We start from the raw sequence: 26,301 nt of genomic DNA on the forward strand, positions 1-26,301 counted from the left end.
CTCCTCGGCAAAATAAGGTTTTTGTAGAGATGAAGAGTGAGCGCACTCGTGTGATGATGGTACTAATAATAGCTGCTATTTATCCAGTACCTGCCAGGTGTTAGGCATTGTGCTAGGTGCTTTGAACCTTTTTTTTCATTAGAAAAAAACGGAGAAAAAAAAAAAAAACCCTGAGCATGGTGTGTCCCCAGAGTGTCAGGCCCCGTGCACGGTGCTGGGAATCACAAAGGTGAACATAACCCTTCTGCACAGAGCTTACTATTCCAGTGTGCACGCACACGCATATGCCCGAAGTGCCACACTGGTCAGACAGTGGGGGCTTGTGCTCCTGGACTCGGCTCCCTCGCAGCAGAAGCCCCCCAGGGATAGTCCAGGGGCCACCGAGGCAGCAACTCTCAGAGGAGAGACCAGCCTCAGCCGTCCCTAAATCCCCTTCCCTAACCTAGTGGGAGCTTCCATTGTTTGGATCTGGATTGTAGGGCCTGGCACAGGGTCTGGCCTAGAACTGGCCTCAGGAAATGCTTACTGAATGAATAAGTGAATGAACAAAGGAACACATTTAGGCAGGTGCCTTCATTGAATCTGCTCACCACAAGAGAGAGTGCCAGGACACACCCTCTCCCTTCCCCTCCTCCCCGCCCGCCCCTTCCACCTGCTGCACACCCTACTCATGTTATGTCAGTGGTGGCTGGTGATCCCAGGATCATTTCTATCACTCCCTTGACCTTTCTGTGTCAGGTTCTCTGCTGAGTTTGTTATAAGCCTGGCCTTGTTGACTTCTCACACCAACATCGTGAGACAGATGTTATTATTATTGTTATTGTATGTTTGAGCAAACTCAGAGAGGTGAAGTGACTTGCCCAGGGTCACACAGCGAGGCAGCGGCAGAGCTGTTTTTGGCCACCATGCTCTTCTGCTTTCTTGAGAGCCCTCTGGCCTGCATGAACACTTTCTTTTGCGATTGTCCCCCTCCCAGCAGTGGGAGGGCATGACCCAGGAGCCAGGAGCCCCAGCTTTGGTCCCAGCACTGTCACAACCAGCTCCGTGACTTTGGCAAGATTCTTTCCTCCCCTCTGGGCTGTAGCTTCCCCTCCAGCTGTCCCTCCTGTCTATAAGCCCTTGGCCAGTTTCCTGATGAGGGCACAAGGCACAGAATTTGGCTTGGGCCTACCCTGCCTTCTCTGATAGAGGAGAAAGTTAGAGGAGCAAGCGCTTCTCTGCTCAGTAGGCTTTAGATTCATTCACCTTTTGGGGGGCGCTGGACTCTGCTGGGCCTGGATGCAGTGGGGACATCAGAGCAGCCTGGCCAGGAGAGCGAAGAGGGCCAGAGAAACCACGGTCACTCTGAGCCCACTGAGCAGCTCCCCACAGTCCTGCCAATGCAGGGTTCATTAGCCCCACTTTTTTAAAAAAAAGATTTTATTTATTTATTTGAGAGAGCAAGAGATCGAGAGAGAGCACGAGCAGGGGCAGAGGCAGAGGGAGAAGCAGTCTCCCCACCGAGCAGGGAGCCCGGTGGGGAGACCGATGCAGGGCTCGATCCCAGGACCCCGGGATCATGACCTGAGCTGAAGGCAGACGCTTAACTGACTGAGCCACCCCGGCTTCAGCCCCACTTTTTCCAATTACAGATGTTAACTGATGTGACACATGCTCATTGTAGAAAAAAAGAGAAAATGCAGATGTTCAGAGAGTTGAGGGGAAAACCCACCATGATAATCTAGTTAAATGAGAAAAAAATTAACTTCTCGATGCCTGTCTTTCTGGATTACTTTTTCCGCAAACAGGAGGATCCCTATGAGTTTACCCAAAGAACTTATTCAAATTCAGGTGCCTGGGACCAAACTCAGAATTCTGACTTCTGTTCTGAACCTCTTTCTTTCGGGGGTGGGAGGGAAGTGTATGTGTATGTGTTTCATACAAAGGAGATCTTATGTGACATACCAGTTTATAACCCGCCTTTTTCTTCCTAACAATGGACTATGAGCCTCACTCCCTTGTCAATGGATTTATTTTGAGCATATTTTCTACAAGCCTGCGATCCTCCGCTCTTTGGCAGCTGTACTGGGGTTTATCATTCCGGTCCCCGGTCCTAGGACATCTAGGTTGTTTCCTGGCATTCCTATTACAATTAACCCCAGTTAATAGGTGAGGGCATCGAGGCTTGGAGAAGTCCCTCCCATGGATGAAAAGCTAAGGCACCATCCAAGAAGAGCTGGGGGTGTCCTGGGTGCTGGGGATGGTTCCCAGTCTCATTCAGGGCAGGGCTGAGGGGCCCTGAGCGGAGCAAGCAGCTTGGGTGGAAGCGCCCAGACAGAAGACATGTGAGCTGTCAGAGGGGAGGTGGTGGGGGCACTTGAGGAGGAGACCACCCTCTTCCAGGCCCCCAGACCCAGGCACGCTGTGGACCTGAGCCCTGCCCCAACGGGCTCCCCCCAGCCCTCTCACTGTCTCCCGCCCTGAGTCCACTCACTGCCTGCTCCATCCTTGCCAGCTTATCAATAGGTTAAGTGGTCAGGTCAGCGATATTGACCATTTGATTAGGACCTTGTCAGATCAATCCCTGGCTCATCTCATGGGCCTCCTCCCCTGCCCACACCACGCCCCCCCCCCCGCCCTGTTCTTCCGCGCTAGGGCGCAGGTGGCGGCAGAAGCCTCTGCCCTCCCCTATGCAGCTCCCCAGGACCGGGAGCCCTTTTGCAAGTTCGGAGAAGGTGAGAGCCAGCCTTGGCCTCACCATCTCCCATTGTGGTCCTGCTAGTCTGGAGCCCAGAGTGCCATCTCCGGTTCTGCCCCTGCCTTGTCTCCCCCGCCCCATGGGGGCCCCTCCAGGTCCTCGGTCTCGGTGCTAGGTTCCTGCACCCTCTGTTTACATCACATTCTCTTGTTTGCTGTTGGGAGATCTTGTTTGCTTGATGTCCTGTGTCTCTCAGAGTCCAGTCAGGTGGAGCTGCCCCCTCTTGGCTGTGTGACCTTGGGAAGGGACTTCACCTCTCTGAGCCTCCACCTCCTCGTCTGTGTCTTGGGGATGATCCTCACCAAACAGGTCGTGAGGATTCTGTGAGATCACGTCCACAGAGCAACTAAGCATGCCTGGCAGCCTGGCCTGTAGCTGGTGCTCAGGAAACACCAGCTGTTCTCACCGAGGGCCACTCTGGCTGAAACTATGAGCTGCTTTGTTTGTGGGGGTCAGTGGCTCCGCCCATCGGTCCCTTGGTGGGAGTGTAGGTGGGTAGTCTGTGCCTGGGGCCAAGGGGCACTGGCATCCTCCGGCCTGTCCCCAGCTCTAGCTTGGGGCCACACCCTGTACTGGGTAATGCTGGGGAGCCCCAGAGGAGCAGGCCCCAACCTACCCTCCCAGAGCTCAGCTACAAAGAATATAGTCTGGAGTCAGAGGATTTGGGATTCAAGGCGCAGTTCCTCTGCTTCCTGTGCCAGGTCACTACGGGCCGGCTGCTTCCCCTCCCTGTCCCTCAGAGTCCCCATCTGTGAAATGGGGAGAAGGCGTCTTCTAAACAGCTCCTGCCGTCTTCCAGGCCCCGGGCATTGCTGGGCAGGCGGCTCCCAGCTCCCACAGAGCTGTCTGCTGCACAGGGGAGATGTTATCTACTGGGGAGAGGGGTCTGTCAGAGGACATATGGGGGCACGGGGGCTGGGAGATGAGACAAGGACAGGCTGGGGGTAGTGCTCCCACGAGCCTTGGGCATCACAGCTGAGGGTGGCAGCGTGCGGAGGGGAGAGCCGGTGCGGGGCGCTGCCCCGGGGAAGACCCCAGCCCTCGGGCACTGTCTGACTCGGGGCCTCTCAGAGGCCCAGGGATTCCCCCGCCCGCCCGCCATCACTTACACCAATATTGACGGTTAATGCCGTGTCGCCACCGTGTTCAACACTCAGCGCGGCTAATTGTTTTGACTGGGAATCGGCAAGGCGATTAAACGCCATCGATTTTGCCCTGCGCGCTGCATCGATTTTTAAATTTCCTATTGATCCCAGCCCTAAATCTCCTTAACCAAGACCTCACTGTGGAGATGACAGCCGCTGATTAGCTCCGGGCAGGGGTGGGGGGGTGGGGGGGAGCAGCTCTTGAGTGGGGAGAAACCCCAGCTCCTCCCTCCCCCTAGGGAACAAGGGTCCTGGTCCCCTCCCACCCCTGAAGATGGGGCCCCAATAGAGAGAGGGGGAGTGGGGGGTGGAGTGGGGTGGACCCCTTGCTCCTTTTACCCCTTTTTTCCTTTCTCCTTTGGGCTTTTCTCTGGTCTCTGCCTGTGGCTCCCTCCACTCCTCCTCTCTATCTACGTCTCCCCATTTCTTCTCTTCTCTTTCCTATCCATCTCTCTGTCCGTCCGTCTGTCCATCCATCCATCCATCCATCCATCATCTTTCTCTCTACTGTCTCAGCCCATCTTTTTCTCTTTCTCTTCTCTCCTTCTCAACTCCTGTCCAGCCTCCACTAATTCTTTGTGTCCTTGGCTGGTCCTGGGCCTCAGTCTCCCCATCTGTGCCAGCATATTTGCCACGAGATAGGAAAGTCGTGTGCCAAACTTCCAGGTCCGTGGCCATCCTGCCTGTCGCCCTGTTGTCTCCCCTCTCGGGACGGCACCCACAGGGCAGCAAAGGTGTGAGACAGCTGTGGGCTCCCTGGCTTCGTTAACTCCCTTCACAGGGGTGCTTGTCACTGTGAACTCATCAGCCCCTCCTGGTGGGAAGGTCTCCCTGACATCCGGTCTCCTCTGGGAAGTCTCTCCCTAGCCTACGGTCCCCGAGCCTTCTCTGAGAGCCCACAGCAAGCAGGGGCAAATGTGGTCTCTGCGTGGCTTCCTTTTGCAGGAAGACCATGTTCCCAGAAGGCAGGAAACCAGGTTTCAGGAGGGGAGGAGGCACATGGCCTTAACTCTCTAGCCAGCTCCGCAGGACCCTGGGAAAGTCACATCTCTCAGCCTCATCTGCCGCATCTGTAAAGTGGGGCTGATACCACCTGTCACTGATTCCTTGCAAGGCCACAGGGTGGGGGGCAGGCTCAGCAGACACTCTTTGGGGACAGGTCTCCTCATGTCCTCTCCATCTTCTGCACAGCACACAGAGGGACCTCCCTAAAGACAAAGTGGAGCGTGTCCCTCCGCCTAGCTGCCTGGCCCAGGTCCTATGGGGTGCAGCCCCTGCTGTCTCTTCAGCCTCGTCTTTTCCCACTTCCTCCTTGTCCCCTGGGCAGGTAGAGGCCTGACATTGCTCGTCCCTCCCACCTGGCCCTCTGCCTGACTAAAGTTTATTTTGTCTGCTGGGCTTGGCTTGGGGGTGGCACCCTCCTTAGGTCTTCCCTGACCTCCCCTGGGATTCCTGCAGCACCCTCTGCTTACCCCAGCATGTTGGCATTGGGTCTTTATTCAGCACCCCCCCAAATTGGCTGTAAGCCCTCCGGCAGACAGGGCAGGGGCCTTGTCTGATCCACCTCTGTACCCCCACACTTGGTCCAGAGCCCAGCTCGGACACGCTTCAGTATCTGCTGGGTTACCAGCGAATAAATGAATGAACAAACACACAAGTCAGAATTACCATCTTTTCTGGACTTTTATTTCCATCTCCTCGCAGCACACAGGTACCCAATAATGAGTAACTCTTTCAGGTGTCTTTCTCATCTGATCCTCCCAGCCATCCTTTGAGATATTTAGTTTGTGAGTTAGTTAATCCCTCCGTCCATCCACCCCTTCACTCCTCACCCGTCATTGACTTATTGACTTATTTTGCAGGGCCCTCTGCCAAAGGCTAACGCTGTAAGACACAGCCCCTGCCCTTTCAGGGACTTCCAGTCTGATGGGAAAAACAGATGTTCAACAAGGCAGGCAGGCAGGGGGATGCCCATTTATGAGATGGGGACACTGAGGCTCAGAGCCCGGAAATGACCACTGAGGGCAACAAGTGCCTGGCAGCTCCCGAGTCCACATTTGCCGGTTTGTGCCTCCTGATGCTGTAGCAGGAGCAGAGTCCCTCTCCTGGAGGAGCGCCTCATCCTGCCTGAGTTAGAGACGCTTCACAGATCCCCCGGGAGGCTGACTCTCTTCTCCTCTCTTTCCAGGTTCTCAACTGGACCGGGTTGGTGGCCTGAATGTATTAGCTTCGCTGCGTTTGCCCAAGAGGTAAGGGCCACGGCCTCAGAGCTTTGCTTATGGCTGTGCTTTGGGTCCTGTTCCCTCTCAGAAGCCCCCCGCTTTCCCATCCTCTTCCCCGGGGCCGCACCCCAGGAGTGCCGCCCTCCCTTGCTCTGCTCTGCCCTCCACAAGGTTAGTCTGCTTTGCGCCTTCAGCCTCTGTGTGTCCTGTGGCTTTCTGGCCACACTGGTGGTTCTGGGTGTGGGTGACCGTGAGGGCTTCTGCTGATGAGTGTCACGCTCGGTAGGAGAGAGATGGGTGACTTGGTGGCTCAGATCACAGCCTGGGGCAGGAACACCTGTGTCTGAACCCCTTTTCTTTCCCTTCCTCGCTGTGAGCAACTCGGGATAGTCAGGGCCTCCGTTTCCTCCTCTCTAAAGGGAATAATAACAACCCTCCCTAAGTGCCGTCCTGAGGCCGGAAGGCTAGTGAGGCAGTTCAGATTCCAGCTCCAGAGCCGGACGGCACCAGCTCTACCTTGTGCCAGCAGTGGCATCCTCAGTTTCCCCATCTATCAAAGGAGGGTGATAACAGCACCCACCACACAGAGGATGTGAGGATGAAAAAGAAGTTCCTCCATGGAAGTATGTGCCTCAGGAAGCAGGAGCTCAAAATACAGCTGGAAGATCCCCCTGAACAAGTGAGGATTGGTGAGCCCCCTCCTTGGCACCCGCTGAGACTCCTAAACAGAAGCCGGAGTTCTTCAGCTGCTCGGCTCAGAAGGAAACAGGGGCTCTGGGTGTGTGCTCTCGTGGTTTGCTCCACTCAGCTTGATGAGGCCCTGGCAGTGAGCATCTGGAGAGGGGTGCTCTGGGGTGGGATACATGCTGCCACCCCTCTTCCTACCAGAGCAGCTTAACCCACAGGCCGCAGGCCTGTTCTGGTCCAGGACAATTCTGGCTCCCCGGAGAAGGCGCACATCCGGTACTCAGACCCCTCTGTTCCTTACCAGTTAGAATGGGGTCTCTGGATGGGCATCAGGTCTGGGGAGGCCCCTGGCTGCCCTCATAGGCATCCCACCTGGGCATCCTCACTGCAGCAGGAGTCCCAGGCTCACTTTAAGACACAGGTGGAAGCTGTAGCTCCGGCTTTGCAACCTGGTGTAGCAGGGACCATGGTGGGCTACAGAATGCATCCGGGTGGGAACCGGCTTTGCAGTTCCAGTCACTGTCTCCCGCAGAGATGCAAACGCCGCCTGCCAGATCTGCCAGTGCTCCAAAAGAAGCCAGAAAGCCAGAATTTTGTGTGAAGTCTCCCAATCTTTAAACGTTGGCTACTAACAAAATTTCACAAATCTCCTTGTGGTCCAAACTACACAGCTTCCGGTAATCTGTGGCTCGTAGATTTCTAGTTGTACAGCATTTAGTATAGACTTCCTCCCCAGAAGACACATCCCTATATCTCCCCAGTTGTGCTTCAACTCGGAATCTTTGCAGACTCCCTGACACCCATCCAGGGACCCCATTCTGACTGGAAAGGAATGCAGGGGTCTGAATATAGGATGTGTGCTTTCTCCGGGGAGCCAGAATTGCAGCTTTCCCAGGAACACTCGCGTCCCCCGATGCTCTTGACATTGAAAAGAGGGTCAAGGAGGGGCTGAGTTGGTAGAAGACGTGACCCTTAATCTCAGGGTCATGAGGGCAAGCCCCACATTGGGCGTGGAGCCTACTTAAAAATAAAATAAAAATAAAAATAAGAGGGTCAAGAAGCTTCCAGGTTGCAGAATTTGTTTGGCGGCTAGAGGCTGGCTTTGAGGAATGCCTGAAAGTCAGGCTGAAATAAGAGGCTGTTAAAGGAATTATGTTTCAGAGCTGGTGGAGGTTGCAATCAAGTCTCTGATTTTAGCTCTTTGTGTTCAAATAGATGTTTGTTAAGTATCCAAGGTTTCACGGACATATACCTGATAGATTTGGTAACAGGTGCCAAGAGCTGTTGCATCCTAATGAGGAAACTGATACTTATTAGGGGCCACCTCCATGCCAGGGCCTACTCTGGGCATTTGGCATTAATCCTCAGTGCAAACCTATGAGGTGGATGGTAGTCCCCTGTTGCCAGAGAAGGAAACTGAGGCACAGAGAGAGGCGGCAAATGGCCTCAGGCAAGTAAGTGGTAGAGGTAGATTTTGCGTTCAGGTCTGCCTGATCTGCGAGCTCTCTCCGACCTCACCAGAACCCACTGCAGTGACTGGAATCTTCTCGGGGTGGCTGATCCTTGGATCCTTGTGCTTAGTTGGGCAGGGTGGGGAGGAACTTGATTTGGGGGAAAGCCCTGAAGTCTTACTGGGTGCCAACTCTGATAAATTTAGCAATGGCAGGGTTGGATAATACTGGGACTACTTGTTGTTTTTTTTGATAGAAACTAGAGACAGATAGAAACAGGAGATGTTTGGCTGATGAAGTCTGTGAACAGGCCCTGAAGGCTGTCACTAAAATATCTGAGTGGTTCACCAGAAAGTTCGTGTCCCCTCAGGGAGACGTGTTTGAAGGAGGCCACACTCTCTTAGGTATATAATTTTGTCACAAAGCAACAACTAAAATAAACATTGCCCCCACCCCCACTGTCTTTCCCTTATAGCTGCACTTGGAAGGTGAGTGTTTCCCCATAGGTGTCTGGAGGCCTCCTCAGTGCGGGGACCTCCTTCAGCCCTGGGGGTGCTGGTTGGCCTCTGTGCCCACGGGGCTCCCTCTCCTCCCCTTCCCTTCCCTCAGCTCTCCTAAGGCTCCCTGACCCTCCCCCTGCAAGGTTGCATTGCCCCCCACCCTGTTCCTCCTTCCTGAGCACTGTTACCATATCTGATCATATATTGTGTGTGTAACATCTCTCCCCCACCCCCTGTAAGCTGTCGACCCCCAGTCCCTGGCACAGTGTAAATGCTCAGTAAGGATTTGTTGAAAGAATAAATAAGTGAGCACACAGACACATAGACCCACATCCATCCATTTATTCTTTCAGCCAACATTTTTTTGGGGGTTTCTAGTGTGCCAGGCCTTGTGTCTCAGAGGACGCAGACCAGACCTGTGCAGCCTCTGAGGGGCTCCAGGCTGGTGGACACAGGCATAAACACTACTACCCCGAACCCACAGGTCTGCAAGGCACTGGGTCAGGAGAGAGCGGGATGTGATTGACCTGCCTGGGGGGCGCCTCAGGCGGTCTTTGAGAGGAGGAGGCGGTGGGGGGGTTCCTGAAGGGTTAGGAGAAGCCAAGGCGTAAGTTACTGTTCCAGTGGGTGGGTCAGTACTGGGGACCATGGATTCTGGCCTGGCCTGAGTCCCCACGGCCAGCTACTGTCCACTGGGCATCCAAGGCCCTCCCAGTGCTGGGCAGGGAGCAGGTGTGTCCCCACCTTGTCTCCTTCCACCCTTCCACAAAACGATTTGGTGGCTTTTGGTGTCGATGAGGCCCTGGAATCCCACAGGTGGCTCAGACACCAGCACTAGGGCATGCCCAGGGCGCCCGCACACCCTGAGGGAGATCTGGATTGCCTCAGACACAGGAGTGCAGCTGTGGTTGACAGGCTTCTCTTGCTGGGTCTGGTGAGGGGTCTTAGAGAGAACCCAGGGCTGCTTAAGAAGCGGGGACATGGAGCTGCAAGGGGGTTGCCTCCTCCCTGGGGTGAGAGTATGGGTGTGGCAGTGGGAGGCTCCAGGATTCGAAATGCAGGCCTGAGTGGCATTGTAGGTGTTCTGCAGACCAGAACCTAGAAGTCAGTAGGTGGGGTTGGGGGTTTGCTTGGATGCCCCAGGCCCAGTCAGCCACCTCTCTGTTGCAGAGGGGCGGGCCATGCCAGCTCCTAGGCTACAGGAATTGGGTGTGTGCTGTTACAGATGGGCCTTGGGGGTGGGGTGGGCCGGAAGGAGCTTCAGTATGGGGGCGGCTCCTTGGATGTGGGCGGGTCCCACTGTGGGGCGTGGGAGTGGTCCAGAGGGCAGTGGCGCTCCTCACTGGGTGTTTGTGGTAGTGATGGGATGCTGGGAGGTGTCAAGAGATCATTCAATCCCTTTGGCTGCCTTTGAGGTCACTGGGTGGTGGGTGGGGAGAGCTGTCACCCACCCAGGACTGGGAGTGTCTGTCAGCCATGGGGTGGGCTGAACAGATGCGGAGGAGGTGCAAATGGCTCTCATCTGGCGGCAGCTTCTGGCAGGGACCGCTGGGTTCCAGGCATCCCCGTCCCAGAGCAAGTGAAGGCTGAAGTGCCCACCATCTTGGTGGGCTTGAAGCCCCAGGGGCTGAGGGCAGGCACTTGGCCCTAACTCCACGTAGGGGACTGGTAGGCAGAGGGCAGGCCAGAGTCTGACTCTGTGTAGCTTTAGCAACGTTTCTTGGAGTCATGGTGAGCACTCCCAGCCCAGCCCCCAGCACTGTCCAGCTCACATTGTCTCTGCTTCTGGCTTCCTTCCCCTCCTCTTCCTCATCCTGGGGCTCCACCCTTCTCCCCTTCTTTTTTCCTTTGCTTGGTTTCATCCGGGTTTTGGCTTCTCCATTCTGCCCTGCTCCCTCCTTGTTCGGAGCCTGGATCTCTTTCCAGTCTTGCAAGTAGGGTGTGTACAGGTCCACATCTAGCTTTCTGTCTCCAGAGGGAACCACACGGAGATGTGGACCTGGTGGGGATGGGGGGAGGGTGAGGAAGAGAGAAGGAAAAACGGCGCTTGAGGGAAAAACAAGAAAGGAGGTGCCCCCCTCTCGCCCGGCCTCACCACCCCAGGACAGCTTTTGAGGGCCCCATACAGCCATCTGCCCTCCTCTGGGGGCATGTGTGGACAGGAGGGCCAGAGGGGTCACCTGAAAAAGGGAGAGAGAGATCGGGGAGACTCAGGGAGCACCCTGCAACAGAGAAATGCCTGGAGAGGGGGAGCAGCTGAGAAGAGCAGACAAAGAGACTGGGAAATAGCAAAAAGTCAGCCAGGAGAGCAGAGCAAGGGGCTCAGAGACAGAAAGAGTGTGCACATGAGGGCGCAAAAGTGAGCTGCTAGAGGTGAGGGCCACCAGCCTGGAGACGCAACGGTGGCGGGGGGGGGGGCACTGGGAGATGCACCTCACGCCTGGTGTCTGTGGCTCCACCCCTCACCAGGCTGCCTTGGGACAGAGTGTAAGCAACTTGCACTTGGCCAAGGTCCCTGGTGTGTGTGTCTTGTGGGTGGAGGGAGAGACGGCAGGGACTGTAGGAGGGAGGTACTGCCCCCCTCCCCCGCCATGTCACCAGGAGTTCAGTCTGCTCCCACTCCTCCCTATCTGTCCTCCGTCTGTCCCGTCCCCTGCCTTGGTTCACAGGAGGACCTGGGCCCCTAGGGCTTGGGCATCCCTGATGGGGCGGGGGTGGGGAGGGGCAGAGCATGGGAAGAGAGCCATGAGTGTGTGTGTGTGTGTGTGTGTGTGTGTGTGTGTGTGTGTGTGTGTGTGTGTGAGTGGGAGCGCACATGCTTGCAGGAGAGACCACTTTGCACTAGGCCTCCCTTAACTCCTCTCTAGCGTTGTGGCCTCAGTGTCTCCCGTGTTCCCAACTTCCCTCCACCTCCAGCTGCCCGACTCTCAAGGTCTCTCGCCCGCTGTCTCTGCCTTTCTCTCTCGCTCTCCCTGTCTGTCTCGGTCTTCTGTGGCAATCTTTCTGTGTCCCTCTGTGCATCACTCCAGTCCTCCCTGACCCCTCAGTTCTCTGCATCTCCGGCCCCCATCCTCGCTTAATCTGCATGCCTCCATCTCTGTGCCTTGCGCACGCTCTCTCCGTCTGTCTGGTCCCGGTGTCTGTGTGTCTCTCCACCGCCCCGTATGCCCTTCCTCTGCTCCTTTTCTCCTCCGTCGCCTCCTGTGTCTGGGTCTCTTCCAGTCTCTTTCATCCTGTCTCTCCCATCCCTGTCTCTCCGGGTCTCTGGCTGTCCATCCCTGCCTCTGTGTGTGTGTCTCTCGCTCCCCCTCCCTCCCCCCCTTTTTTCTGTTTCTAACACCCACACTCACATCCTACCTCAGGAGTAATTGCTTTTGTCTGGGTTGGACTGGACTTGTGGTGGGGGGAGGGCGGGGGGAGCGGGTGGCGCTGGGGGGGTTGGGAGGGACGGAGGTCGCTTGGTGGAGTTGAGGTGGCGTCCACCAGAGCGGGGGTGGGGGTGCTAAGGAGCAGAGGTCCGGAGCCCAAGGGGGGAGGGGGCGGGGGCCCTGGGCCCGTCCTGGCAGGGATCTGGGGCCTCTAGCAGGGACGAGAAGGCAGCAGGCCCTCACATTTGGGTTTGGAGGTGATGTAGCTGTAGCGATAGACCAGGCCAGCCAGCTCTGCAGTGGCAGTCTCTGCTGCCTCGCCACCCTCCCCCACTCATAGACCCCTCCCCAGCACTGTCAGATGCACCAAGTCACCAGGACACACATGGGACACACCCAGAGCCTCCAGCCCGCTCGTGGAAATACACCCAGCCCTCGGTATACAGGGACCCGTGGCATCACGTAGACACACAGAAGGCACACCAGATCTCTGACTTTCAAAAGGAAAGAAGCTCCGATCACAGGCGGAGGCAACCACACCTACAACCACCCACAGACACAGGCACAGAATCCACACACAAACGGACACATGGGGACTCGCTCCATGGTCCCCCCACTCTCACAGAAACATCCCCACTCAGACACACTCGGGCGGCGGCTTGCACACACAGATTTCCTGGAACGTAAGAACACACAACCACTACATTACATGGGCACAGGAGGTCACTGAGGTGCTCCTGGGGATACATGCACACCCCCCACCCCCACCCAGGGATCAGACAGATCTGCATACACGCATTCAGACCTTTGGGGAAGCCCAGAGTCGGGGAGACACTCATGGAAGCACACACATACGTAGAGCCACCAGGGACACACCCACATACTCGTGGTCACACAGACATGACTCAGTAGCTGCAACACGCAGGGACACACAGTCCTCGAGTTCCACAGCAGAGCTTAAGGACCCAAAGACACACGGCCACCCAGGTACATAGGGGACACTCACGCACCCTATACATATGGCAACTCAGACGCCGCAGCGCGCCCCTGGAACCTCCTGTTCGAAGCCTCACAACAACCCCCACCCCCCAACCGCCCCTACTACACACACACATACGTGCAGGCCAGGCCCTGGGGCGAGGACAAGGCAGCTTCTGCCCGCAGAGACCCAAGGATGGGGCAGCCAGGGGCTCTGTGGTTGGGCAGCAGGCTGCCTGGGGGTTGCCCCGCTTCTCTGGGCATCCACTCACCTTAGCTTACTCCAGCATGTCCCCAGGCCTGCCCCCACTCCATGGGCTCAGGACAGTGTCTCCCCAGCACCCCCAGGTACCCCCTGCCCATCTCCCAGAGGTCCATCCCTCCCATACCCTCAAAGGGCCCCATCTCCCCAGGCTGCTCCCAACTGAGGGGATGCCTGCTTTCTTCCAGGGGGACTGTCCCTCAGTGTACCCCAGCCCCCTTACCTTACCAGTGTGATCCCCGTCCCCATCTGCTTCCCTGCCCACTCCCATACTCACCCCCTCTCCTGGCTGTCCAAGCTCTCAGCCTCCCTAAGCTCTCCTGCTGTAGGGGGATGGTTGGCGGGGTAGGGGGGCTTGGCCCCTCAGAGGCGTGGGTGAGGGGGACATGGGGGGGTGGGGGACCTGGGTGCGGCTCTGAGAAAGGGAAGCAAGGCAAGCAGGGAGAGAGGCAGGCAGGCAGGCAGCCAGCCGGCTTTATATCCCTGCCGTATTGATCTACCATGTCACAGCCCCGGTCGATAGCCAGCCGAGAAAGAGGGAGAGAAGGGAGGGGAGGTTTGGGGGAGGGCAGCGGGACCCCTATAGTCCTTGGCCCATCTGGGGCCTCCTTGGCGGGCTGTGGGGCTGTGTTCCAGCCGGCCCACCCCCCTAAAAAGAGGCCTGCTGTATCCTCCCCCACCTCCCCTTGGCTGTGGTCCTCTCCCCGAGAGCCACCTTGGTAGAAGAATGTAAGCACAGAGGATTTCCCCCATTTCCTTCTGCCTCGGGCAGCTCATCATCTCTTGTGAGCGCGGGTTTGGGGGGAGTGGTGGGGTAGGTGGGGGGGTGCTCAAAGCTGCTCACTGCCTTGGCTCCCCTCTGCCCTCCACAGTTGGGCTGGGCAGCTGGGAGGTTTGAGGCAGTGTTGGGCTGGAGTGAGAATCCGCCTTTGCTGTGTGCTGGTGGACAGGAGAAAGAACCTCTCTGAATGGCCTCTTCACCAGTCATCGAGAGCCAGGCGCTCAGGAAGGCCCTATCCATGTCGGTTTCCTGCCCTTTCCGACTTGAAGTTCCATCTCAGAGCTGTGCCAGGCCAGTGCTAGAGACACACCACATTTAAAATTTCTTTCTCCCCGTCCCCCTCTTTCTCAGATGAGAGAGAATACAAATCAGCCTCTCCCTCTTCTCCCCTCTAGGTAGAACTTTCTACCACCTGCCCCCAACCTACACCTCTCCAGAGCTGGGCAGGGAAGGGAGGGATGTCTCCCTAGGTAGGAGTAGAGAAAAGGGAGAGGCTCCAGACAACACTGAGAACCCTGGAGCTGTGCCTCCATCCTCCATCCCAGCCCTGGCTCAGTCTTCCCTCTCTGGGCCTCAGTTTCCCCCCCTGTCGCCATCTAACCCTGCCCAAGCTCAAAGGTTCCATGTGGCTCTGGGATGGGCAGGGATTAGTACAGATGGGAGGCAGGGCCATGCGGAGGGTGAGACCAAGGCCTGAGGGGTGCCTGCTGCCCCTCCCTCAGCCGGGGCTGCCTGGGTCCCAGGTGCATCCCCCCAGCCCCCAACTCCCCGGGGCTCCAGTTCTTTGTCTGTCCAGATCCTCCTCCCCGCCCAGCCCAGCCCAGCCTCCCCGTGAGGTTGAGGAATCACCTTAGCCTTGACCCGAGGGGGAGGGCAGAGGAGGGGCAGGCGAGCCCCACCCCCACCTCCTGCCCCTGGCCATCCCCACAGTCCTTCCCTTCCCTGCTTCCCTGAGTACCAGGCCGCCCCCACCCAGCGACGGCCGCTGTTCCCTTTGTTAGGAAGGGGGAGGGGAAAGAGCTGAGCTGAGGGGACGTGGCCTGACCCCCGACCTCTCCCCTTCCCTCCTCCCATCTGGGTCCCCAGGGGCTCAGAGCCCCCTTGACGGACAGTTCTGACCATCAGCCAAATGGCTCTGGGAGTGAGCAGGGGGCCAGGTAGGGGGGAGGGGAGGAAGGCCTGGCCAGGGCCCTGAGCCCACCAGAGAGAGGGGTGTTTCGTGGGTGGAGGGAGACCCTTAGGATGAATGGCAGGGGAGATGGGCACCCACGGAGGCAGGCTCTGGGGGAAGACTGATGGAACTGGGGTATGTGGAGGCAAAGTGGGGCTCAGCCCAGAGCCAGCAGCTCTGGATGCCCCATGGGTAGGGGCCTGGCCTGGGCAGACGCCCCCACCCTGCCCCCACGCGGCCTTCGGCATTGGGAGTGCAGCGAGTTTTAAAAAAAATTAAAAGAAAAAAAAAAATAACAGGAGCAGGAGAAGCTGGGGGAAAAAATATATAAGAAAAAATATAATAAGAACTAAGCGGTGGCTGCAGGAGAGAGAAAGGGCAGGAGGCGGGGAGGGGGGCGCAGGGAGGAGGGCAGCTCGGGCCCTGGTCGCTGCGGAGGCCCGGCCGCCGGCCTCTGCGCTGAGCCCTCCGCGTCCCCCCTGCCGGCCCCCTCCAGCCCCGATCGATCCAGTTTCTTGGCAATAAAGCATTTTTATTGTCAGCTGCCCTGAATGCCAAATGTGAGCTTGGTCCTGCTCCCCCCTCAACCCGCTTCCTCACCACCCCTCCCCCAGCCCTCCTCCACCCCCTCCCCACTGCCCCCCCACCGCAGAACCAGCATCGTCCATCACCAAGACCCCCTCCTCTTCCTCCTCCTCCGTGTCAGCCGCAGTCCAGTACATCCTCAATAATCCACATAGCCCCCTCCCCATCTAGGCTACTGGGCTCCCCGCCCTAACCCCAAACCTGCGGGGGAGCAGAAAGGTGGACTGTGGATGAGTTGTCTGGGGGGGGGCATGGGGACGGACCAGACAGTGTCAGGGTGGGCAGGCAGGGAGGTGATGGCCACAGGTTGAGGGAGGTGTGGACCCGAGTCAGGAGAACAGCGCAGGGGATGAGAACAGGTGGGGGAGGCAGGCCGGGCCCCGGGCTAGCCGGCTGCCGGCCTCCAGAACCTGCACCTCCCTATTCCACGCAGCGCTTGGGCCCCATCAGGTGGGATGTCAGGGAAGCAGTTTACAGGAGGCCCCTGGAGCCCCACCCTGGCTTGCTCTTGCCGCCCCCCTTTTCTGTTCTCTCTTCCTCTTTGTCTCTCTTTCTTTGCATCTGTCTCTGTCTCTGTGTGACTCCGACTTTCTCCGGGGACGTCAGCACCCACACACCCTTCTCTGTTCTACTCGCAGAGTCCCTGGTCATTCTTTCCCTGCGCCCTGTTTCTCGGCCCTACTACCCGCCTTTCCCTCCCCCCTTGCCTACCCTGCCTGCCCCCACATCCCTCATCTCATTGCCCGTGTTTCTTGGTATACCCCCCCACTCCCTGCTCCCTCAGAGTGAAAATAAACAGAGGCCCAGGCCCTTGGAACGTCAGCAGGAAGTGCAGAGAAAAGATCTCAAACCTCTCTTCTCTTCTGGGGGCGTCAGTGTCTGGAGTTAGAATGAAGCGGCACCTGCAGAGACAGAGCTGGGAGAACTGGGGGTTGGGTCCCACCCATGTGCCCTGGGGCTTTGCTCCTGTCGCTTGCCTGCCCTGCACCTCAGTTTCCCTCCTCCTGCAGAGATGGGCATGACTGGGGCCTTGAGAATCCGGAGATCTCTCAGGCTCCTGGGGAGGCAACGGGGCAGGGTCCCGCTGCCGGGCATGGTCACCACTCCATCCAGATGGCCTACAGTGAAGTCTCAACGCTGCAGACCTGCCCTCTCACCTTCTCCTGGCGGCTGGGAAGGGGAAGCCAGAGAAAGCCCAGGATGCCAAGACTTTTCCTCTGGCTGGGGGCAGGGGCGTGACCCGACCAGAGTCGTTCTTTAGGGAATCGTGTAGGGCATGGATTCAGGACCCCGGGTCCCACTCCCATCGTCAGCTCCGAGGACCACGTCACTTGTTCCTAGCTCAGTGTCTGCCACATGCACGGGGTTCGAGAGGTATCTGTGGAGTGGGTAAGCAAGCAAGGAAGGGAGGAGGAGCCTGAGCGATGGTGGTGGGGGGGTGGCAGGAAGAGAAAGAGGGGAGCTGAGATGGAGTTGGGCTCGGGGCAGAGCTGGGGACCAAGCAGGGAGGAGAGGGGAATTCAGACATCTCTAGGTTGAACCGATGGGAAGTTGACAGATAGAGGGGCACCTGGGAGAGGGAGGATTCCAGGATGAACCCCAGTCTGCTTTCCAAGCCGCCATCCTTCCCCTAGGGACTCCGTGACCCCGCAGGCAACAAATTCCTACACTGGTGCAGCATTACCATCTCCTCCCCTCAGGCCTCGAAGCTCTCTGGCTTGTGAAGGGGAGGAAGGAGCTGTGTCTGGGACCCTCTGGCAGGTGGGAAGAGGCAGTTTGTGTTAGAAATGTGGTGCATTAAAAAAAAAAAAAAAAAAAAGAAATGTGGTGCATTTACACATACTCTGACCCACGTGTCCCATGCTGGCTTGTACCTAAAACAGCCCTTACTTTTCACCGTTGGGAAATGTTTTATAACGTCTTCAGATGATAATTCTCTAATTAGTAAAAGGCCTTCCCAACAGAAGAGAGAACAGTCCCTCTGTGTGTGGGGAGGACTGGCCTGAGCTGGGGCCGGGCTGGACCCTGGCATGGAGACCAGGTTGGCAGGTGATTGAGATGTATGGGATTCTGGGGGGGAGCCTGGAGACCTGGAAGGAGGTGAGGGGGTCCGGGAACAGAGGGCGGAGAGAAGGGGCAGAGATGGAAGATCCCTTACTGGTGGCCATCTCGCCCCCTCCCTGGCTGCTTGAGGATGAACCCCCGCCCCGGACAGGGGCCCCCTCTTCGGACTGCAGGATGTGTCAAGGCTTTCCACTGCCCTTGACAGCTGTGTGCAGACCTGGGAGTCCCCATGCTCTCTGGCTCCAGGGGCCCCTCCTTTGAGAGGTCCTCTCTGATGGGCCCTCTTTCCACGGCCCTCTCATCATTCCCCCAACCTGCCCCCAAGCCTTCCCTCATGTTGCTCCCTCTTGTGCAAGAATAACAGGCCTACAGTTGCTCATGATTCCTTGTGCTAAGTGCTTGAACTGCGGGCTCTGGCTGAATCCCCCCGGCAACCACCACCGTAGGTGGCAGGTACAGTTCATCATTCCCACTTTGCAGGTGGGGTACTGAGGCTTAGGGAAGGGGAGTGGCTTGCCCAAGGTCACCAGCCAGTGAGTGGCAGAACCCGGGCGGGACAGCCATTCAGGCCCAAGTGACTCTGGTTGGCCCTTTTCACTGATCCAACCTGTAAATATTTGTCCAGAGCCCACTGCAAGAGGTCAAGTTCTGCTGGAGATGCATGGGATACGTGACTGCCTCTGTGTGCTGGGTTCAAATCCGGGCTCTTCCCCGGACTCACTGTGACACCATGGGCTGGTGGTTTCTCCTCTCTGAGTCTCAGCTTCCTCCTCTGGGCCATAACCACCATCTCATAGAAGTCAGTGAACGAGGAAATGTAAAATGTCTGGAAGATAAGGTTACTTGACAAATGGCCATGCCCTTCTCTCTCACTCTTCTCTGAATGTTGCCAGTCTAGGTTCCAGCTCTTTCAAGCTTTTATATTTGAAGAACATTTTTTCCCCCAAAGCACTGTCAATATTCATTATCTGTTTAGATCCTCTTCACTGCCCTGTAAGGGAGGAATTATGATCTTGATTTTATAGTACTGGAAACTGAGGCTCAGAAGACTCAAGTCCTGCCTCAGCTGCTTGTCCTCATAAAGGATCCATGTAACTGACACATTCCACACCTCTGCCGAGCCCTTGCTATGTGTCAGGCCCCCTGTTGGGCACTGGAGATAAAGCAGTGAACAAAACCGACACAGTCTACTTTTCGTGGAGTTGACGATTCAGAGTTGATGTGGATCTTTAAGAACAAATATCAATGAAATGCAAAATCAGAAATTGTGATAAATTACTCCAAAGAAGAGACAATTATAGGGAGCCAACAGAGACCGGGCAAGACATTTAAGTGGAACCTTGAAAGAGGAATAGGACTTAACTACACAAAGAGTCTTCCAGGTAGAGGGACTAGCACATGCAAAGGGCCTGGGGTTGCAAAGAGTTTGGTTTGAGGAACAGAGAGGAGGCAGTGTGGCTCAGTGCGGGGTAGGTAAAGCGGAGAGTGGTAGGGGAAGAGATGAGAGGTGAGGGCAGGAGCCGGATCACACAGGACTTTGTGGCCTGGGTTAAGGGGTTTGGGTTATTTCCCCAATGCAGGGAGGCTCCTAAAGTCTTAAGCAAGGGAGTGACGGCCTGATTAAGTTTTAGAAAGACCCTCTCGGGGGGCGCCTGGGTGGCTTAGTCGTTAAGCTTCTGCCTTCGGCTCAGGTCACGATCCCAGGGTCCTGGGATCGAGCCCCACATCGGGCTCCTTGCTCAGCGGGAAGCCTGCTTCTCCCTCTCCCACTCTCCCTGCTTGTGTTCCCTCTCTTGGTGTGTCTTTCTCTGTCAAATAAATAAAAATAAAAATCTAAAAAAAAAAAAAGAAAGACCCTCTTGGGGTGCCAGGGCAAGAGGAGACTTACGGGGGTCAGGGAGACCTGCAGGGAGGAGGCTGGAGATGGCGCCACCCTGGGGGTGTAAAGGAATCAGAGGGGGCTTTCGGGAGGGTGCTCATATAGAGGCTTCGAGTAGCGGAGCTGCCAATCCAAGGTCGCACGGCTGGTCAGGCAGAGTGAGAGTCTGACCCTGCACAGCCCTGAGCCTCTCGTCTCACCAGAGCAGTTTTTTCTCTAGGAGGCCAGGGGCAGCCTCTGGGAGGCAGAATCCTGGGTTGCATATTAAGTGTTTTCTACACAGACCTCAAAATGTCTGCTGTTTTCAGCCACTGAGGAGAAGTTCACTGCCGGACAGAGGTCCTGCATGGAGGTGACCGAGAGGCCTTTCTTAGGATACTGCCCGGAGGTGGCAAGCTCTGAGCAAGGTGGTATAGGGGTAAGTTGGTCCACAAGTGTTTGCTGTCCTCACAGCTGACCTTGCTGTGTGAACCTGGAGAATGCACTGGGGCCCCCGGGGACACTGCTCAGTGTGCATCCCAGTGTCCCTGTGACTCGGCAAGGCAACCAACATGGAAGCTCTTAGCGAATGGCTCCTATTGGCAGGAGGCCATAGCTGGGACGGGGATGGGAGGCACCTGGATGTCTCAGACAGCAAGTGCAGGCCCAGGCCAAAGGGAAGAAGAAGTGGGCAAGGGTCTGGAAAGAGGTAAAGCAGGTGGATGGCGACAAGACTTTGGAGTCCAACTGCCTGGGTACCGACCCTGGTTCCATCTGTATCAGCCCAGGGAAATGATTTGACCTTGCTGAGCATCAGTTTCTTCATCTATAAAATGGGCATGTTGATATGGTTCTCTTGTAGAACCCCTCAGTGAGAATATTCAATGAGAAAATGAGTGGAAAGTGTTTCTAACCAGTGGGTGCGGGATACCTCCTTTAACACTGAGCTCCCTAGAAATCGTCCCAAATCGGTAAATGGTTGTCACACCAAAAACCTACACATGTCCCTTGATCCTTCACTTTCCTTCAAGTGTCCAGAGCTCACAGTTTGCTTCCACTGTGGCAGGGACTGTCTCATACAATGTGGGCCAACCCGATTCCATCAAGTTAAACACCTCTGGATAAATGTTTGTGGGGCACCTCCTGCAGGCAAGGCCCTCTGTGGATGCTGCACAGAGGCCACACAGTTCCAGGAGAGGCTCAGAGAGGTTGGGTGGCTTACTTGAAGTCACACAGCAAGGACTCAGCAAGTTTCATAGAGGCTGAGAGAACCCCAGGACCCACTTCTACTTTTTGGGTTTCCCAGTATGCTGAGAATAAAGGAACACCAAAATGGACTTATAGACTTGTGCTCTCAATGACAACAACATGCCAAATAACTAATATTTGCCAGGTCATGTATTAAATTATTTGATTTAGTAAAACAAAATTCTTAGTGTCCCCCAGGTCATGTGGTCTGGCAGTGGCACCCAACTGTAAAGTCAAAAATGGGAGTCTTGTTCAATGAGGCCCTTTGTGAAAGGGATAGCTGGCCCATGGGACACCCCTGCCGGTTCCTCACCGAACCCCGCCACTGGGACCTTACCTTACCACCTATTATGTGACTCCAAAGTGGACACCTTTTCCGCCATGCTAGTTGCTTTTGCAGAAATGCAGGGAGCATGCCTGGGGTTAAGGAGAGCCGGGCTCTGAAATCCACCCTGCCCCTTCCTGGTCTGGGCGAGTCCCTGCACACTCTGGCCCACCTCAGGCTGCTTTTCTGGAAAGGGGAAAGGAACAGCACCTGCTTTATTGGCTCATTGGGAAGATGCCAAGAAATGATGCAAGGAGAGCACAGAGCACATGCCTGCATAAAGCAGGCGCCGGCTGGCTTGTCTTACTGCTTAGGATAGCAGCAGACCGCCTGGGGGGCCCCCTGCACGGTGGTTTGAGAACTCCTCACGGGCGGGGTCCCTGGCTGATGTGCTCAGTGTCCTCAGCTCCTGGCACAGTGGGCCCTCCGTGAAGGTGTAGAGCTGAATTGCACAGAAGAGGCTTTGGGCCAGGCTGAGCAGGGGCTGGGGGCACCAGGAAGGACAGGGGAATTTACTGGAGGGCCTGGCCTTTGATTTCTTCTCCACCCCCGTCCGTCCCCTTGCGAGGCCAGGCAGGCATTCCCATTAGCTACCTTTTGCATGTGTGGAGGTCACTGTCCCTTAGCTTATTCTTAAGTAAGTAGCTACCGAGTGCCTCCTATGTGGCAGGCGCTGGGGACATAGAATGAACAAGTCAGGCAAGAGTCAGAGTGATTATTTGCATGGTTCCAATCTGAATATTGAATGGCGAGTTCATGGGAACACATTATTTAAAATAAATGAAATAAGCAAATAAATAATGGCAGGGGGATTGCCCAGCCAACAGTGGGAGTATGTGGTGAACCGAAGTCTATGATTAATGCAATTTTGGGCAGCAGAGGCCCTTTTAAAAGGCAACATAACCGAGCAGGACAGACAGGCTGTCCTGTCCTCCTGGCATGGACATTCAGGTGGGGGGAGGCAGATTATAAACAAGCACATAACCCATGAAAACTTGAGTGTTAGGCAGCGAGAAGTGCTGGGAGAGAATAGAAGGGAAGAGAGGAAAGGCTAATGTGAGGCAGGATGACCAAGATCTTTCTGTGTCAAAGACATGTAAGTGGAATCCAGGAATGAGGGAATGCACCACAGAACATCTGGGGAAAGGTGGCACCAGGCAGGGGCAGAGCGCGAGCAAAGGTCCTGAGGCACAACAGAGGCACGATGGACGGTGATGGGGTAGAGGCAGGCTGGGGTCAGGTCACATGGCAGGGTTGAGCGGTGGCCAGTTAGGATAAGGAGTCTCAAAGCTGGCATATTTATTTGGTCAGATCCCAGGCTTGGGCCCTTAGTACCCTGGACAGCGGCTTGGTACTCGGAGCTATGGGGCGCACCCTACTGAACAAGGACTTGTGTGAAGGTCTGCTTCTGTGCAGTGAATTAGGGGCGGGTGGGGAGCAGATGATAGTACGATGTGTATGAGCTGGCCCCTGCCCTCAGGAAGCACAGTCATGCGGATGCGTCATAAACGTACAGCTTAATCAATCTTTATTAAGCAAACATCTTTGCCGTCACCACTTGGGTTGGGATCAAGAAGGCCCGCCAGCTTCCAGCAGCCCCCACCCCTACGTGGCCCTTCTCCAACAATACCCCCCACCCCTGCTGGAAGTAACGACTGTCCTCACTTTGGGGATAACCATTTCTTTGCTTTTCCTTTGTAGTTAGCCACCAATGTCTCATTTAATGTATTCTAATTTTAATTAGAAAAATGAATACGATCTGATTGTAAAAATCAAAACCATAACAGAAAAGGTTAAAAACCCTCTGCTTCCCAGTCTGGTCCCCTCACTCTGCTTCCCCCCGGGCTGGTCCTCCACGAAAGGTAACTGTCATTAGTCAGTTACTTTCAGACCTTTCTCTCTTCATTTGTCACTACCTGCGCACCCACAGAAAATGTGTGGCAGTGTTTGTAGACGTTTCACATAAATGACATTAAATTGTATAAATCCTTCTGCAAAGTGCTTTCCCACTCAGCAGTGGCTTGGAGAACTTTCCAGGTCTACATCTGGAGGTCTATGTCATGGTCTTTCACGACCACATACTGAGGATGAATATACTTTAATTTACTCAGCCACTGTCCTATTGGTGGCATCCAGGTTGTTGCTGATTTTCCTCTCTTTCAAACCTCGATGTGATGAACACTTTGTGAACTTGCTGAACTCTTCATGAATGGTGGCAAATATTACATTTAAGATTAATGATGTTCCTGTCAGCCCATGGTACTGCCCCCATTTCAGAGAGGTGGAGCTTGGGCTCAGAGAGGTGAATTCACTTGCCCAGGGTCACACAGCAAGTGAATGGAGGAACCAGTTTGCAAATCCTCATATGGTTGACTCCTAAACCAGGGCTTATATACGCTGTACAGATAATTACAGTCAGCAGGGTGGGTGCCCTAATGCAATGAACATCCCTGGTGCCCTGCCTGCCTGCAGGCCCAGTGCTGGGCTCTGACTCCACAGTAACGGATCGGACCCCACCCTGCTGTCAAGCCTTGCCCTGTGGGGCAGCCTCATTGGGAAGTAATTGCAATGCAGTGCCGTTGCTGCTAAAGCCCAGAATGCTGCCTGGACGGTGGGAAGATGAGGTCATTTACTATTAATCGGGCCTCTGGTGGAGTCAGAGAAGGCTTCCAGGGAGGTGAGATTTGAGCTGAGGCTGACAAAGGAGGCAGGAAGGCCGGGAATGTAGGGGAATCCAAGGTGTTGACCAGAGGAAGAAGGCGAGCTCTGAGGGCAAAATGGCTGCCCAGGATGGCAGAGGCCCTCAGCCACTTGGGCTTGGAGAGCCAGCCTTGGACTTCATTCTGTGGGCTTTGGGAGCCCAGAGGGATTTATTCATTCAACAGAAAGGGCTGGAGCACCTTCTGTGTGCCAGGTACTATTTTAGGGGCTGGGAATACTACAATGAACAAGACAAAGACACCTGCTTTCGGAGAGCTTCCATTTCAGAGGGGGAACCAGACAGTAAAACAAGTGGAAAATAGTTGAGTTCCAGAGAGCACTACGAAGAAAGTGAAACCAGGTGATGTTGTGGAGAGAGACGAAGGGAGGGCCTCTCAGAGGAGGCAGCCTTTGACTTGAGTTCTTAAGGACAAGAGGAATGGGAAGAGATGGGAACAGTATTCTAGGGGAGGGCTCAGCAAGGTCAAAGGTCCCGCGGTGGAGACAGACTCAGCTTCCTCCAGTGTGGCTGGTGTGAGGTGCTCTCTCTCTCTCTCTCCGTGGGGGAGAAGTGAAGGCCTGCAGGGCCCAGGAGGCTGTGATGGTGCAGGGACTGGGCTTGTCCCAGAGGCAGGGCAGACTGGAGAGCCCGTGGACCAAGGACAGTGGCCCTTGTGCTTCAGCCTTTGGACAGCTCCCACCCTGCCTGTGGGATCGCGGTGGCCTTGAGTCATGCTGGAGTATGGGAAGTCTGGGCTGGATTGGTGTGGACAGCATGGGGGTGGGTGGGGGCTCCTGGGCCAAGGGCGGTGCCTTGTCAGGGGAAGGCCCTGGGCCAGGCACCTGCTTCTTTAGCCTCCTTGGAGGCCCTGGTGGGTACGTGTTGATAGATGCCAAGGGTCCTATTCTCAGAGGACCTACAATCTCAGAGAGACATGTACAAGCCAGGAGGAGGAGCAGTGAGCTCAGCACAGCAGTTTAGGCACAGGCTTTGGGGTCAAAGAGCTTGTGTGTATTCCCCAGCCTAACTGTGACCATGGCACTCACTTTCCCTCACTTCTTTAAAATGGGGATAACAAAAGACCCTAATAAAAGGTGAGAAGTCAGTGGAGCCCTGTGTATCCTCAACCAGGTCCTCCTTAGAATAAGCCTGAAATACATTCCCTTTGTCTCCCTGTATTTGTCCTATAGCTAGTTGATCCATCAGATTATCTTGCTCATTCTTGTTTCATTCAAGCAGAGATTATTAGAGCTGGAAGAAGCCTTTGTGAGGTCCTCCAGCCCACCTCCCACCTAGAGATGGGGAAACTGGGGCCCAGAGCATGCAAGGGGCTGCCCTAGGTCACCAAATGGCCAGTTCAGATAGGGATCTGCTTGGCCTTGTGACTTTTGTCTTCTTGAAGTCATATCACAGTGCTTCTTGATTTCTTCTTATTTGAGGTGAACTCTTGGGAATTCTGGCAGGTTTTCGGAAATTGGCGTCACGAGGTTGAGGGTGATACAGCAAAGAATGCTGTGTCCATGTGAATTTATTAAGCATCTGCCGGCTTCCTGGTCCATACACCTCGCTGCTTCTGACACGCCTCTTCCCAATCTTGTCCCCAGCACTGACCTGGGCATCTGCTTTCCTTCCCATTGTCTACCGGTGATGGTCTCAGTATTTACCCAGCCACGTGCCCAGTCGTCCACCTACAGGCCCACAAGAGTCCTGTAGAATCTCGCATGAACGTGGACCCTCATGGCTCCAACCTCCCTGTCATCTCGCCCATTGTCCCAGTCTTCTCTCTGCTCATCCTGTCTCCAGATTCCACCCACCAGCCTGTCCTCATGCCACGGATCTCTCTTACACACACTGTCCCTGCTCAAAAGTCTTCCACCTACAACATCAAATCCAGCCTCAAGGCATGTATGGCACCCTGCCCAGATCTTTCTCATCCCAGCTTGAGGTCTCCCTTCTCTTCAACCTTTCGAAGGTGGGGAAAGGTACTTCTGCGTTCCTGGGCTTCATCCTTGACTCCTCCCCCCACTCCCACCCACCCCACCTTCAGCAAATCACCAATCCTGTTGGGTCTACTCTCAAAATTGCTTCTAGGAACACCTGTTCCTTCTCCCCCACCCCCACCACCCTGGTCCCAGCCATCATCCCCTCCATCTCACGTGGACACTACCCATTTCCTCATGGCTGACCTCCCTCACACTCCAGCCCTTCATTTTGGCCT

At 55.7% G+C, this 26,301-nt stretch overlaps 1 protein-coding gene across 1 annotated transcript in view; it reads left to right on the forward strand.

Moving 5' to 3' along the window:
- The first annotated feature begins 6,092 nt into the window (after positions 1-6,092).
- POU2F2 (POU class 2 homeobox 2) overlaps positions 6,093-26,301 on the forward strand; it is a 57,094-nt gene continuing 36,885 nt past the window's right edge. The window contains exon 1 of the mRNA XM_028088005.2: positions 6,093-6,131. The gene's annotated coding sequence lies outside the window, so the exon portion shown is untranslated. The remainder of the gene's footprint in view (positions 6,132-26,301) is intronic.

Source organism: Eumetopias jubatus, unplaced genomic scaffold (genome assembly GCF_037043125.1).
Source record: "Eumetopias jubatus isolate StellerSeaLion01/CBP00866 unplaced genomic scaffold, mEumJub1_p1.0 scaffold_10, whole genome shotgun sequence".
NCBI classification, from domain to species: Eukaryota; Metazoa; Chordata; class Mammalia; order Carnivora; family Otariidae; genus Eumetopias; species Eumetopias jubatus.